Source organism: Astatotilapia calliptera, chromosome 20 (assembly GCF_900246225.1).
Source record: "Astatotilapia calliptera chromosome 20, fAstCal1.2, whole genome shotgun sequence".
Lineage (NCBI taxonomy): Eukaryota > Metazoa > Chordata > Actinopteri > Cichliformes > Cichlidae > Astatotilapia > Astatotilapia calliptera.
The window spans coordinates 5970128-5986346 of NC_039321.1; the positions used below are offsets into that span (position 1 = coordinate 5970128).

The following is a 16219-nucleotide window of genomic DNA, read 5'->3' on the forward strand; positions in this document are numbered from 1 at the left end:
GTTCCTTTGGCCAACAGTGTCCTAGACACAGACAAATACACTAAAACCTCCCTGGAAAGGAAGACTCAATCAAGTAAACATGAAACGGAGCATTAATAGAGTCTCATTTTTTTTCCCTTCACACTCAGTTTCCAACAAAGCCATCTTTTGTCAACTCACAGCAGGCAGCATAAACAAGGCACAGAAACAGCCTGTGGCCTGTGGCTTTCTGGTTGCCAGATCCTAGCGTGTTTTAGCTCTAACAGCCATTAGGCAATATGGAAATGAAGGAAGTCATGAAGCCAAACATTGTCATCATTTGCAGCAGAGTAAGTGGAATCATGTCTCCATGTGTACTATCTGCAGTAGTTAATGATAACAAAAGCCTAAATGCGCTGAGGTACTGTAATAAGCACCAACTGTCTGAGGCATGGCTGCATGAAAATCTCTCCAGCAAGGCAGGGGGTGTGGCTGGGTTGGTGGGAGGGGGGTTTGCTTAATTATGCATAAGATCTGGCAATGAATTCCAAATCCTTCAAGTCTCCTGAGCTTTTGGTAAATGGGTATAGTCTTTTAATATTGCTGCTGGGGTTTCTGCTACCCCAACCAGAACAGGATACTGTCTATCCCTGTTCCGCTTTCTTTATCATTTATTGTGAAACGAGAACAATTACAATTTCTGAATGGTATCCTCTCATCCAAATAAAAAGATGTGTCGTTCATTCACCGCACAAGTCTTTGTCATGGTACTAGTCCATTTCACCAACAACACAGCCTGTCGTGCTCTGGCCCTTTAAAAAAAAGCCTTTTCATCTTTTGGGAAGGATCAAACAGTCACGAACATCAAAATTGAACAAGCTAGCTTAAGATCTTCTGTATGTGAGTTTAATGAGGGTTTTCCCAGTATGAAACTGAAGAAAACTCCAAGTAATACTGAGTCAGATCGTGAAACTATGGTTCTGTGAAGAAGCATGTAAGGGCTTGTATCTTGCCATGACAACTGCAGTAGACCCCTCATATCTGTCTCAGGAGACTTGTTCCTGTCGGCCTGGCATCTAATACATGATTGGACAAGTTATGACAGTCGCCCTTATTGGAAAGAGCTGTGTTTCATATAGCCCGCCCAGGTTAAAGGTCACATTTAAGTTATTGCTGTGAATGTATTATTAGTAACATGTTCTTTCTCTCTATTCAACTTTGATGATGAATATTGAGGCCAAACAATATGGGATTTGCTGCAGAGCTTTCAACAGTTTTACTGGCATCACAGACATGCTTTTATTTACTCTTTATGCATTAATGGCCATGTAATTTCATTATCACGCCTGAGGTAAATAAGCTGAAAAAAACATGAACTGATGTGTAACCAAAGCTTAAAATTAATCACTTCATTAAGGACATTGTGGATGATACATGCAAACTACTGTATGTCAAGAGTAATTTAATTTCTTGTTTTAATCGCTCTGTAAACCTTCGGGCCAGAAAAATTAATTTGTAAGCGCCAAGAACAGTTCCTTTTGTGGCCTCCCGAGACTGGCTCCAAATGTGTCAGTTGTTACAGACTTCCATGTTAAGATGGTAGTGCAGAAATAAACATGCTTACAGCCTGGAACAAAGACACACTGTTGATACTGGAATTCTCTCCCATTTGATTGGAGTTACCACAAAAAAAGAGAGATGTTAGTTGAGGATGTTTTCCTGTTGGTGGTCCCATTAAGGACAATTCTCAAATTCTAAAAGGTCACACAGGTCAGTTGCTTGGGAGAAATATGTTTTCCTCGACAGGTTGGCAAATACCGTATTTTCGGCACTATACAGGGAGTGCAGAATTATTAGGCAAGTTGTATTTTTGAGGAATAGATTTTTTATTGAACAACAACCATGTTCTCAAAGAACCCAAAAAACTCATTAATATCAAAGCTGAATGTTTTTGGAAGTAGTTTTTAGTTTGTTTTTAGTTTTAGCTATTTTAGGGGGATATCTGTGTGTGCAGGTGACTATTACTGTGCATAATTATTAGGCAACTTAACAAAAAACAAATATATACCCATTTCAATTATTTATTTTTACCAGTGAAACCAATATAACATCTCCACATTCACAAATATACATTTCTGACATTCAAAAACAAAACAAAAACAAATCAGCGACCAATATAGCCACCTTTCTTTGCAAGGACACTCAAAAGCCTGCCATCCATGGATTCTGTCAGTGTTTTGATCTGTTCACCATCAACATTGCGTGCAGCAGCAACCACAGCCTCCCAGACACTGTTCAGAGAGGTGTACTGTTTTCCCTCCTTGTAAATCTCACATTTGATGATGGACCACAGGTTCTCAATGGGGTTCAGATCAGGTGAACAAGGTGGCCATGTCATTAGTTTTTCTTCTTTTATACCCTTTCTTGCCAGCCACGCTGTGGAGTACTTGGACGCGTGTGATGGAGCATTGTCCTGCATGAAAATCACGTTTTTCTTGAAGGATGCAGACTTCTTCCTGTACCACTGCTTGAAGAAGGTGTCTTCCAGAAACTGGCAGTAGGACTGGGAGTTGAGCTTGACTCCATCCTCAACCCGAAAAGGCCCCACAAGCTCATCTTTGATGATACCAGCCCAAACCAGTACTCCACCTCCACCTTGCTGGCGTCTGAGTCGGACTGGAGCTCTCTGCCCTTTACCAATCCAGCCACGGGCCCATCCATCTGGCCCATCAAGACTCACTCTCATTTCATCAGTCCATAAAACCTTAGAAAAACCAGTCTTGAGATATTTCTTGGCCCAGTCTTGACGTTTCAGCTTGTGTGTCTTGTTCAGTGGTGGTCGTCTTTCAGCCTTTCTTACCTTGGCCATGTCTCTGAGTATTGCACACCTTGTGCTCTTGGGCACTCCAGTGATGTTGCAGCTCTGAAATATGGCCAAACTGGTGGCAAGTGGCATCTTGGCAGCTGCACGCTTGACTTTTCTCAGTTCATGGGCAGTTATTTTGCGCCTTGGTTTTTCCACACGCTTCTTGCGACCCTGTTGACTATTTTGAATGAAACGCTTGATTGTTCGATGATCACGCTTCAGAAGCTTTGTAATTTTGAGACTGCTGCATCCCTCTGCAAGATATCTCACTATTTTTGACTTTTCTGAGCCTGTCAAGTCCTTCTTTTGACCCATTTTGCCAAAGGAAAGGAAGTTGCCTAATAATTATGCACACCTGATATAGGGTGTTGATGTCATTAGACCACACCCCTCCTCATTACAGAGATGCACATCACCTAATATGCTTAATTGGTAGTAGGCTTTCGAGCCTATACAGCTTGGAGTAAGACAACATGCATGGAGAGGATGATGTGGACAAAATACTCATTTGCCTAATAATTCTGCACTCCCTGTAAGGCGCATTTAAAATCCTTTCATTATCTCAGAAATCGATAGTGCGCCTTATAATCTCGTGCGCCTTATGTATGAATTCTGGTTGTGCTTACTGACCTCGAAACGGTGCTCAAAAATCTGTCAAAAAATGTTTTAGTACGACTTTGCTAAGCTACGAAGCCGCACGACTTGATCGATTGCCGGAGCATTACGGCTACTGTCGTCAGGAGCCTCGCAGAGTATTCTGGGTCCAAAACTCCGTCCCTCCAAGTTGAAAAACTATCTAAATTCTTTCATCTGTAATAAAATGATCAGTGTTGCTGCTTTTCCGGGTGTAACAATTAAGTTTAACATCCAGGCATAGTGACATGAAAACAGAATTTATTAAATTTAACAGAGTTAGAAGTTAGCAGGAATTTAGCTTGCTAGTTTCCACCTAAAAATGATATAGCATGTTCTGAAAGAGGGATTTCTGAATAAATTAAAACGTACAGTTCTGTTGTCACTTCCAACGTAAACGAAGACAGAAAACTAAAAGGCAGTGACGTTTGTAGGGTTACTGAAATTGGGCTAGCTGGTATATAAAGATGTGCTACATGATCGCTAGCGACACAGCTATGTTAGCATAACATAAACAGTGAGGCTGGAGGATGAATGCTAATGCTTGTTTCGCTTAATGCGCCTTATAATCCGGTGCGCCTTATGGTCAGAAAAATACAGTAGCTGCGGAAAGTTGCTTCTTGGTATTCGGTGAAACTGGTAGAGATGAAAAGGTTCACCTTCAAAGTAAAAGTTGATGCCCTCAGGGGTTGGTGCGTTGGTGGTTCTTGGTGTCCGGGGCTGGGCACTCAGGTATGTACCAGCTCACTCCCGGTGACTACTTGGCGGGGCCTGGTGCCTGTTGCTCGGTCAGGCCTCTTCCGGGGCAAAGGGGGCCCTCGGGCCTCCGGCCTCTGGGCCCCCTCTGTGTCCTTTTGCAGTTTGTGTCACACCATCGAGTGAAAGTTTCATTATCACCCCATTGGCTCCAAATAGCAAGATAGTCCCCCCCAGGCTGATGTTTGCTAACATTGTAGTGATGCTGATAAAGAGTGATGATAGTGAGTTCCCTCTGTATTTACACCCTGAGACCTTTATCAGTTAAAATGTATATTTAAACTACAGATCAAAAAACAAGATTTATGCTGAGTTGTTACAATCCTGAATGCAGGCACAATGCTGGAAAATGGGACATATGATATAAGAGAGGCATAGTGACATTTATTATCTGTAGGCCTCCAATAAAAGTCCACTGAGTGAACAACAGCTGCCAGACTGCAGGCAGGAAGATAACATCATGTTGTTATTGCATTTGCATAAACAGACACCACCCGTTAAAGTGGGGTTTTGTGCGTGAGTGGTCTGATCACATGAATTGAAGTGGATGTGTGACCAGGCTGTACTCAGTTAAAATCAGAACTGTGCTAACAAGCTCACACTTGACCAGCTGCAACATCGTTCCAAAGGGGTTTTCTATTTGATCGTGCTACAGTGGAAAAACATCCCTGCACGCTGAAGAGGCTGCTGATAAAGTCAAGGTTTCTTGCTTTTAAAGAATATGGCTCATTTGAATGGAGAGTGAACAGAAGTACAGGGGTTAGGAAGCATGTGTGCACGCAAAGAGAATATGCCTGTGTGAGCGAAAGCATGTGATCCTAATGTCAGCCTGCCTGGTGTATTCCTTCATCTTAATGCTCTCTATGTAATTACTATGGAGGGAAAAGTAGGGAGGCTTTGGCTTCTGCGTCACCAGTCGCCAACTCTAGCATAATCCAAGCCTGCTTGTTCTCTCCAGATTATCAACATCTATTCCCTAATCGTATTCATCAAATGCAGTGAGGACATTCCATCTGGGGCCTACAAACAGCACGAGTGCTGCAATGACAAGACAGGATAAACCGGTCAAACCACTACTTCGGCTGCGGCTGCCGCTATTCCTCCAAGCTCTCGTATCCTGTCCCAACAAATCCATCTGCTGTGGGAAAAATACTAAAAACCTGAACTCAGAGCAGAGAGAACAGTTTACACTCATCATATACAGGTGAGCTGCTTCCTGGTGCTGAACAAACACTGGGTGTAGCTTCATGTCACCTTGTTTCCCCTCTCTTTAAACAAACACGAATAGAGGAAATGGCATATTGGACATGTTTGCACAGCAGTACTACCCCTGCACAGGTTTGTATCTGCGTTTGCCCAGGCTTCACATTTCGTTATTCATTAGGCTGATTATTACTGAGCTAAAATAGAGTGACATAGCAAAGAATACGTCACGAAGCCCCTGGCATTTCACCTCTTTTGTAAAGTACATCCATCCTTTATCAAACTGTGAACCACTCAAAGCCAGAAAGCTTCACCATGTTTGGATATCTGAAGGTAAACACCACCCTCCCCATATCAGGACTTTGCTGAGTCCTGGATAAAGTGTGTACCAAACCCCCCCCAACCCACCCACCCACGCTGTGCTCCTGCCACGGACAGACACAAGGATGGGGAGGTGATGAAGTCAATATTTACTGCTCCACATACACACACAAACGTTGCCATGGAGGCAATTCCAAGCATTCCTCAAACCAACAAACTGCACAGATGTAGGATAGCTACGCGCAGGCACTTTCTAGGCCAAAACACTCAGAGAGCGCAGCGTGCCTATCTGACAGAGAGAAAGGTAAGATTAGCAGAGGCTCCATCTCGCCAAATTACGTGGGATGTGTCACTTCCTGAAAGCATCATAAAAGGAGAAAGAGAGAGATGAGTGTGAAAGAAAAAGTGGCTCAGAGAAAGATGGTGAGATCACCTGGAGAAATTATTCCCATTGTCGTGTTTTCAGTTATAGCACAGGGCGATTCCCACAAGAAAAAAACAGAAAAACACCCTGTTTACCCATATTCCCTGCCTCTTAGGAGCATGCAGTGCTCTGGCTTCTATAATAGGATCAGAGGCTGTGAGCTCTTATCCCTTTCACTGTGTAAAAATGTATGTGTATGTGTGTGTGTGTATTTCTCTGCAGTGGGTTTTTATTTGTTGTTGTTGCTTTTTTCTTTGTTATCAAAGCAACCTGCAGATCACCTTTTGCTGCCAAACACCACAGCCAACCTGGCCTTGACATCTCTGGGCTCATGGAGTCGAGCAGCTGGCCACTCTGCCTTAAACCCCGTGCTTACAGAGGAATTTTTGTCCACTTCCAAACAACAAACACTGCTGGCAGCAACTGCAGGTTCAAGGATTTTTGTTTATCCCCTGCTCCTAATCTGAGTATGACATATATCAAATTATTTTGGGATTGAAACTCAAAAAGAAAATATCTGGGCCATTTTACATGAGCGATCTGTTGCCTTTTGCAAAGGTTGCAAAGTAACAAAGAAACAAAGAGGGAGAGCTACTTACTAAGGATGTAGAAATATATTAAATGTTTCATATGCATACAAACTTAAATGTAAAAGCAACAACCTGTTTTCTAGGTAGATTACATGCAGCAGTATTTCATGGCTTAACTGTGACTTTGACAAATTCAAGTTGTAAAGTACTTTTCTTGAAAAACTATTTAGAAGACATTACTGTAGAGGACCTGGCAGGAGTAAATAGGGCAGTAGGATCGACCCAGTGAAGAAGGTAAGTCTCTTCAATTATACTGAACTATTCCTCCAATAGAACCAGTAAGATAAGTAAACTCTAAGGAGACTTTTTTTCACTTGTTTCCAGTTCCTTCTTTCCATCCTTCTGTTCACTCATGAAAAACCAGCTCCACCATTCATTCCCTACATTATGTCTTGAGCCCAACACTTCCTACTTCCACAGCTAGCACTGTCATTAAAATCAGAGACGTAGCCACGTCGCTCTTGGACATATTTCATATCGACGCTAAACTTCAAACCATTATGTGTTCACATTATAACCATTTTAGCACATAAACCCAGAGTAATTTCCTACCCTGCAGGATTTGGTCTGCTTTGGATATGTTCTAACTACTGGTTTAGGCTAAGACAGAGCGCGCAGGAAGAGACATGAAAACACATGAAAACACATGACTAGCTATAAATTATCAGTGCATCTTCTCACTAGCGCACCACACAGTTAGGGACCTACATGTAGTATGTAGAAGTCAAATCAAGCTGTATCTGACATTTGTGTTCTTACTTACAGTATAACTCCATCAGGTAAGAGCTTACCTGTACCAAATCTGTGGAAGTCTATGTATTTCAATAATTATTCAGTAAATCATGCCCTCTTTCTACTCCAAGTTTCTTAAATATCTCTCTCAACAGAGTAACTTGAATGTAGCCTTCCTAGTGCAGAACTAGTAAAAAGAAGTATCACCTTTCTTGCACCTGATTTGCCTGAGACCTGTGACTAACCTCCCCAGTCTGGGTGTGACGGGGGCCCAGCTGAATCGAGACAGAGCGATGACATTACTGCAATTCCCTCTGCTTAGCTCATCATGTTTGTTGCAAAACAGCAAATATATTCCAGCACATTAACCCATAGTTAGCATTTCACAGTTTCAACATTTGCAGGTTTATGTTTATGAGGAGGAGATTTTAAGTGGAACATCGCAAGCAGCTGAACCTCAAAGACTGTTTTTGGCCGTTCTGTGTCACCGGTGATGAATACAGACGAGGATCAAAACGAAACAGCGGCGGCTCCTGAACAACTATGAGATCTGAGGCATTTGTGGCATGCACAGTACTGCGACTGCATTTAAGACCCCTGAGGGTGTTCACTTGTGTTGACGGTGTGAGAGGCAGAGCGCTGTTCCACTGTGGCATATTAAATGCCAAGAATAGACTGGTTTACTACTGTATTGTTGCAATATGAGGTACCTCCGCTGACAAACGTCCAGGTTGCGTGGCTTCTGGGACTTACTCCAACATCAGCTTCATATCGTGCAGCTCTCATCTAAATATGGTCATTATGCGAACTGAGATTGATGAGCTGCGGTCATGTGTTCAAACAAGAAATGGAGGAGAAAGAGGAAGGGAGGAGAAGAGAAAGATAATCCTCAAGGGCATTGAACCCCCCACCCCCACTTCCCATCCCCATCTTACTCCCTTACACTTGGTCTATCTCCCTTCTCCCACTCTATCCTCTATTCTTTCTCCAATCCCTCAAGAAATGGTGGAAATAAAGGATTTCATTTCCACTGATGTGTCAGGCACATGTCACGTGAGGTGGAAAAAACAATGTTTTTCTAAAACACTGCTGAACTGGTAGTGAGCTCAAAGCGGTTGAGGAACATATTTGACATGAGAAAACGGAGGGGTCCAAAGACAACAAAGACACTACAGATACAGGATCAGAAAGCCTTCTGCAGTATCACATAGGATGTGTTTTACTGCTTCAGAATATGTCGCCTACAGTTGACTCCACTGCTGTGATAGCAAACCTTAAATTCACCTCATCCCATCACATTTCAAAGAGGAGGTATTTGATCTTCTCAGTTTCCACAGAAACTCCCATGTGCCTCACGCTTCAGTAAGCTAAGGCTTTTCGAGGGCTTCTACCGTTTAACTTCTCATCTGCACAGCCAGGCACTAAGAAATCCCTGCAGCTCCTGATTCACCAGGAGGGAACATGCACCGTATATATGTACTGTTTTACACTGTTTAATGCAGGAAGAAGTGCGCTAGATGTGCATTTTACCATCTGAGGTTTGTTGCAGCAGAGTGACTGAGTTCAGTCATGGCTAAGGAATGCAGAGAGGAGGACAAGACGAGTTTGAACTGCTCTCCTGCTCACACAACCCAAATCAGGAATTTATTGGGAGCAGGTAGAGACACTGTCTCTTCCTAGATGTTCAAAAGCACAAGTTTCCCTCAGCCACGCATAACATCCACTCCAAAAGTTTCCCTCCACTGCCTCTCGGGGTAAGAAACGGCAGCTTCACGCAGGAATTTTTCACACAATTAAAGAACAGGAATGCAATTCAAGGTCGCAACACACACACGAAAAACACCCCCAGACTTCTTATTGTGTCAACAGAAATAAATGTATGCTAAGAATGCCACGCTGTAGCTGATAATCAGCTGATACGCCTCCATTATTAGGTTGTCTTCAGTGATAAAGCTGAATATTTCAAATAGACAGGGCTATAGCTAAAGTTATGCACTTCTGTGCACACCCAGCATAACTAAAGCATGCTCAGTCTACATTTCTATAGCTGCTTTGGCTTTGAATTCAAACTGAAACCAAGACACAAAGAGCCCAGTGTTGAGCACTGCTTCCTTGGAGATAGACAAATAAAAGTATCAGAGATGCAGAAGCATTAAAATATTAAAATGTACCCATGTCACATTTCATCATCAAAACATAACTGCTCCCTGCCATGACATTTCCATAACAGATTGGAGGACGAGGCCCCCAACACTGAAGTGATTTCCTCCAACTCTTTTAAACCAGCCTTTGTTCAGTAGGCCCTGATTTCAATATTCAAATGTTACTCTGTGGGGTGGTGAAGCAGAGACTGAGACACAGTTTGCGAGGCAATCAGTAAAGAGCACTGAGTTGATGGTGCAGTTGGAGGTTTCATAAGCTACAGATGGGTTGGGCCACTAAGCTGCCTCTGCTGAGGAAGAGGAAGATGTCTGACTCACCTAACAACAGACAGGAGTGAAACCAGAGGAAAGAGGCAGGAAAGACGAGGTGCAGCAATTCCTGCTATCTCTGTGACTATGACTGGAATCATATTTTACATTAGAGATGAGTAAAAAGGAAAAAAAATGATGATGAAGTCATGTTTCATGATCCAAAACTGCCATAAACACAGTGGATTGTGAACATATTCTGAAATGTCAGTGGATGCAGAGATTTTAGTCCAAAGCAGGCGATGAGCCAAAAAGCCAAATTTAAAACTGAGAAATCACATCATTTGGGAAAATAATCCCTGAGTCATCAGTATTGTTTAGCAACCACACACTGATATATTTCAGTTTCGTTACCTGTTTTTACTTGCAACAAAGAAACAACATCTAAACTGCAACCAGTAATTATATGGTGAAATGATTTACCAATTATATCAGCTGGTTCTGTAAAACATAAAAAACAGATTTAGTCAAACCAAGACCCCAGGATATGACCCGGCATGGCCCGGTCGTTTCTGTCGCAACTGAGTCATTTGAGTAGTGACACAGCTGTCGTGAACACAGTAACACTTCATTCAAGCAAATTTCTCTTCATCCGGATTTTGCTTTTCATTGCCTGACACGACTCACTGAAAGGATCACAAATCATATTGAGTACCCTCATCCCTTAGTGCAGCTTTGCTCCACAAATTCCACGCATGCTCCTGTTATCTGGTTTTGGTGAGATTATAAGATTTGCCTGGTCCAGAGGTTGATTCTGACATGGTCTGTGCTCCCTGCCGGAACACGATCTGTGTAAAAACTCCCATGTCGACATATGTGGCGGTGATTCTCAGAGGATGGACAGCCTCACGTTTTGAGGGAGGGGAGAGCAGCGTGCGCTCTTCCCAGCATCTCATCAGCCTGACCGGGCTCGCACAGCTGCGCCTACACAAAGCTACACAGAGAGGCATCTTTTTAAATGCCAAAGACGCTTTTCCTGTCACAAGAAATGCGAACGGAGCGATGGGAATGAGGGTGTGAGAGTGATCGCTTTTCCACAGAGGCAACAGTGGGTGGATTGAGAGAAGATGCGTGGCCTGTGTCACCCTGGCTAATTCCCAGAGCACAGGGGCAGGAAGTGGCCAACGATCCTGGGAGGATACAAACCCTCCTCTGTTTGTCTGTATCAAACCACTATCAGATACTTCATTCAGACGGCCAGCAAGCACAGACCCCTCTGAGTGAAGCCTTGAAGGGATATGTCAGAGCACTTCAGTTCTTCATCTTTATTATTCAAGTGCTTTTACTGGGTGAACTGGACAGCTTTGTAACTTCATGTTTTATTGGTGTATACACGGTGACCCGCATTTCCTCTGCAGACACTAATTCAAGCAGTGACACCGTACGGAGTAGATGAAAAGTAGACTTACAGTTAAGGATTCAAAACTATGCCAATGGTACACAAAGCCCAAACAGAGAGAGACAGACAGCATGTGACAGGGTGGGAGTGATGTAAGACAGGGAGAACGAGAGAACAGGTGGCACTGGCATTCCCATGCTCAACCGTATGCCCTTGAATGTGGCTGGGCACTAATTAGCAACAAATCTGGGCTAGAGCAACAGAAGTTTAGTATCTGCAACATGAAAAATTCAAAGGCTTTTGTCAGCAGGAAGCCATCACAAATTTCATGCCCCCTTTTCACAGATACAGTCTTTCCCGCTTTCTCTCTTTTTGGAGTGCTTCGCGTATCTCGTTGGCAAACCGAAGAGGGGTTGACACTGGCATCAGACAAGTGTTTTGTTTGTTAAGTACTCAAAAGCCAAAGGGGAATAGTATGTTGTTTTAGCAAAGCGCAGCCACACTACTACTCCTATTACTACTGAAGCCCCAGATCATTTAGATTCTTTTTTCATCTCTGGTTCTCTGGACAGTTATGCTTCTTCTTTTTAATTAGTGCCTCACTGATTATACACTTTTTAGGCCTATGCCCACAAAAATGTTTAGAGGGTAAAAAATCTGGATTTCAAGAGATTCCGGCTTTCATTCATTCATTCTTTAGTTAAAACTACAGTGGTTAACGAATTTATGAAACCACTTTTCATTAAAAACAAGCAAACTATCAAAAACTTGTTTAAAGCTAAAAATTAGTTATTTATTAGGCAAGTCACCAACTGAATTCATGCTTTATAACCATTTTGAGCCGGCTGAAATTAATCAATCGCTCAACCACTATAACACATTTTCCTGTTCAGGAATGCAAGTAAACAACTGCAATATGGTATTTTTTTTTTTCTTTAATTGAGAAAGCAGTTGAACATAACAGTAATATGGCTTTCTATGGTACTTTTGCTTTCACATTTTGAAACTTGTAATTGGAAAGAAAGAAGAAAAAATATATAGTAACAAAGAAAATTAAAATACAGTTTGGTATCTTAATATAAAAGAGGTGCTTTACTGTTTGTTTGTTTTTTGGTAAAACCTTAAAATTGAAAATTTATTTCATACAACAATAACTATATTATATTTTAGTATTACAAAATATCATTTAGATTAAAACGCTTTCCCTTGGACTAATAAATTTATTAAGCACTGTATGTAATTTATAGTCTTATTGGAAAGGGTAAATTATTCATTTATTAATTATTTATTATGTTTCTTGATAATTCGCTTTCTTTCCAAGTTCCTATCATGACCTGGATGACTGAGAACTTACACAGACATATTTAATAATTATGCTCTGTGGTCCCTGCTTGGCCACATGAGCATCTTTTTCTGCAATATGTTTTATAAAATGTTTTTAAGGCTTCAAAAATTGCACAACATAAAGATTTACACAATTCATATTATTATTATTATTATTATTACTGCTAATAACTCTCGATTGGTTTGCGATGACTGCGCTTTAGAAATAAAAATCAAGATTGTCCACTGGTAAAATGAGTTTGGTTGGTCCAATTCTGTTAGATAGATCAAAACAGTAAACAAAAATTTAAAAATCAGCACTAAAATATTCTCTGGCGACCCGCCTAATGAATAAGCCGATGTGTGGGAAGAACTGATATAAATGCCAATACTGACATCAGTTTATTTATAATATATAACAACTTTGTGCTTAAGCTCTGTGTGTGCAATTATGTTTTGATATTTAACATTAGAATTATATGGCTTTAATGTAGCTACACCAATAAATATACACAAAAGGCAAATCCTTTAAAAAATCTAATTACAATATGTCCTCAGAGCTCACTGCCAATTAATCCTCATCTGACCTAAAGGAAAGTGGGACATGAGCTAGATCAAATGATGAACTCAGCAAACTGCCAGCTAGAGTGAAAGCTGTTTACTGCCACTGCTCACTTTGCTTCAGTGCAGTTAAAGGCAGAGACAAATACACACATCACTAACAAAACGCTTAGCTGAAACTCCTGAGAAACAGTTTCTCTCTGCAGACCACCCCAAATCGCTTTCCTTCCTTCTCTATGAATAGGTGCACAAAGGCATTTTTGAAAGTGGAAGCAACTTGTCTTAAAGACGCTGATTCTCCCAGTCTGGATAGCTGCGGAAACAAGCAGTTCATTGATGCCAGGCGCAGTGCATCACCCTGACAGACAAACCACTCCAGTATAAGAGGGAACAAAGCGGCCAGTCCACATCCACGTTGCCAATTAGCAGGAATTTCAGCCTCAAGAGCCAGTTTCCACTAGTCTCATTGGAGTTGACATAAACATCTATGGCTTTCACTGAAGACATTCATGGGATTCCAAGGAGCATTAGGTCCCCTCTGCAGAGCCTGAAATCTGGCAGTTAGAAATCACAATGGACCATCTCGTACCACTTTGAGAAACACTTCTCACTCACTGGTTGCAGGAAGCATGCTAATAATAGTGAAAATGGCAACATCTGACCCGTATTTACATTAGCTGAAAACACTTATGAGGAGAGAAGATAGTGGTTAACAGAAATGATCAAGCATGCCCTGCTTCATCTCGAGCATCAGCTTGCGTGTTGCTGGATCAACTTATATTGAACACATGGGAAATAATATGTTCTTTCTGCCTGCTGCCAAGCATTTTAATGCTTTCAGGAAAAGACTAAACATTCACGCACATAGACACACACACACACACACACACACAGACATGGGAGGGAAAAAAACACTAGAAAATCTGTAGAGGATTAGTCTAATGCACTACTGATAATCAAATGTAACAGCAATTTTATTATCATTAAACCTCCACGCATGTCACTGAAATATGTCTCCCGAGAAATGTTTGAGGTTTCAGAAAGGATTAGAGTGAGAGAAAGAAAATAAGCTGAATGTTTATATACAATATTGCGATCTTAGGCAGACCAAAAAGCTGCGACAACACACTGCAATAGTGGTACAGCAGGTTTAACTGTGTGTGTGTGGAGAGCACAAGGGCTGTGCCAGCTGTCATATCTCAACAGCCATGATAACACATATGCCGCACGGTGACGTCTTGCAGGAACTGAGAGACCAATATTTAAGTGTCTGCAAGAAAATCTCGTCTAGACACTAAATCGGTTTTAATTTTTGACACAAAGGCTAGGTTAGCAGATCCTAGCCATTGGCCGAGAGTCGGGACTGATGTGTACACTAAATGCAAGCCAATGACTAATCACAATGTTAAACATTATGGAATGAAACTACAACTTCTCAGGGGCATGGCTTTCAACGTTATGTTACAGATTGTACAATAACTTTGAAATATGCACACCTAGTTTTTCAGTTATTAGCTACTACACCACAACAGAGTCAATATTTAGACCTTTTGAGTCATGTTGAGTGGGAGAGACTAATCCTAAGCATATGACAGTCATGTCTTTAAACTGTGTGGGGGAATTTGAGAGGGAAAATATGTGTCATGACGAGTGAACAAGCAAAATCCTACTATACATACATCCACACATATATGTAATGAATCTAAACTCATTTCAGCTTTCATATAAATAAATCAACTGGAGCAAAAGACAGAAAGTTTCACTTGTGTAAACTCCCATGGCCCTAAAATCAAGGATGTGCAACTAAAAGGTGTGGTGTGATTATTTCCTGAAGCCACGTACAGCAGAGGAGAGACTCCTCACACCCCGTGTAGTTTAGTTATTCAAGAAAAACTGTGATGATAAACTTTCAGACTGGTGTGGATGCAACGTGGTTTAATTTATTACAAGGTGCGAAAACTACCAGCTGCTGGTCACCATTAACAGGAGCACTTGTTTACAAAAATATACGCTGAATAAGATGCTGAGTGTAAATTTAGATTAGAGATGTTTGTTTGTTTTAATGCCCCAAAGAGTGAAGCTTTGTCTGTACTTATTTGATGCACGGCTGAGCTCCAACTGCTCATTCATTTTTTATTAATCCCTGTCTGTCCGCCTGTCAAGCGACTAAAACAACAAGTTGGCTTTACTCACCGTGAAGCGCAGGCTACCGGAGATTTAACGGCGTCGCTCTTCTGTCGATCAGACCGGAGGATTTGGCATCAAAGCATTAATGAACTGATGATATACACTAAAAAGCTTCACTGATTCCTAAAACTGGGGCTTTGGAGAAGACGGGCAGCTGAAGAGAGAGTCGGTGCCAAAGCGAGTGACACAGAGGCGATGAGGAGGGATCCCATTCAACTGGAGGGAGCGCCCGGTGAAGTCATGACGGGGAAAGCCTTTGAAGCTGTGGAAACATTTTTCACTGACACGGTCTAAATGAAGAAAAGCACCGGAACGTCCCTGATTAAAAACTCCGAGCTTTGCGCGTAACAGAAACCCCCGGTTTGCGACAAGGCTGAGCAAAAACACCAAATCATGACCAAAACACTGGGATGTGCTTGAGGCAAGAAAGGGAGGAGACTTCACCGCATCGTGAAAGCTCTGATTGGTGGGAGGGTTTTTGCACTGTGGATTTGCCCGATTGGCGTGAATGGCATGTCATAGAAGCCCCACCTCACCTGAGTAGTGCAGGTTCAAACGCGGTTCGTTGTACAATTACTCGTCCTGCTCTTGGCGGTTGAGACTGTTTAGCCTATGACACATGTTACGTTTTGTGATGTGAGCCAACTTCACACCATTAAATCATACCCTGCACACAAATACTGCTGAATTTTCCATGTAAAGTTTCAAAGGCTGACCTAAAAACATGGAGATATTTTAACTATAATATAAATTTAGATCCTTAAAAATTGTTTGAATTTTTTTTTAATCTGACATCATGAAATAATCCCTAATATCACTGAACTAGAATGCGAGGTAGTCTAATTTTCGATTTTG

At 41.7% G+C, this 16219-nt stretch overlaps 1 protein-coding gene across 4 annotated transcripts in view; it reads right to left on the reverse strand.

The window, feature by feature from the left end:
* src (v-src avian sarcoma (Schmidt-Ruppin A-2) viral oncogene homolog) overlaps window positions 1-15802 on the reverse strand; it is a 30456-nt gene extending 14654 nt beyond the window's left edge. For all 4 annotated transcript variants that reach the window (XM_026153891.1, XM_026153889.1, XM_026153890.1 and 1 more), the window contains exon 1: window positions 15371-15802. The gene's annotated coding sequence lies outside the window, so the exon portion shown is untranslated. The remainder of the gene's footprint in view (window positions 1-15370) is intronic.
* Window positions 15803-16219: the final 417 nt, after the last annotated feature.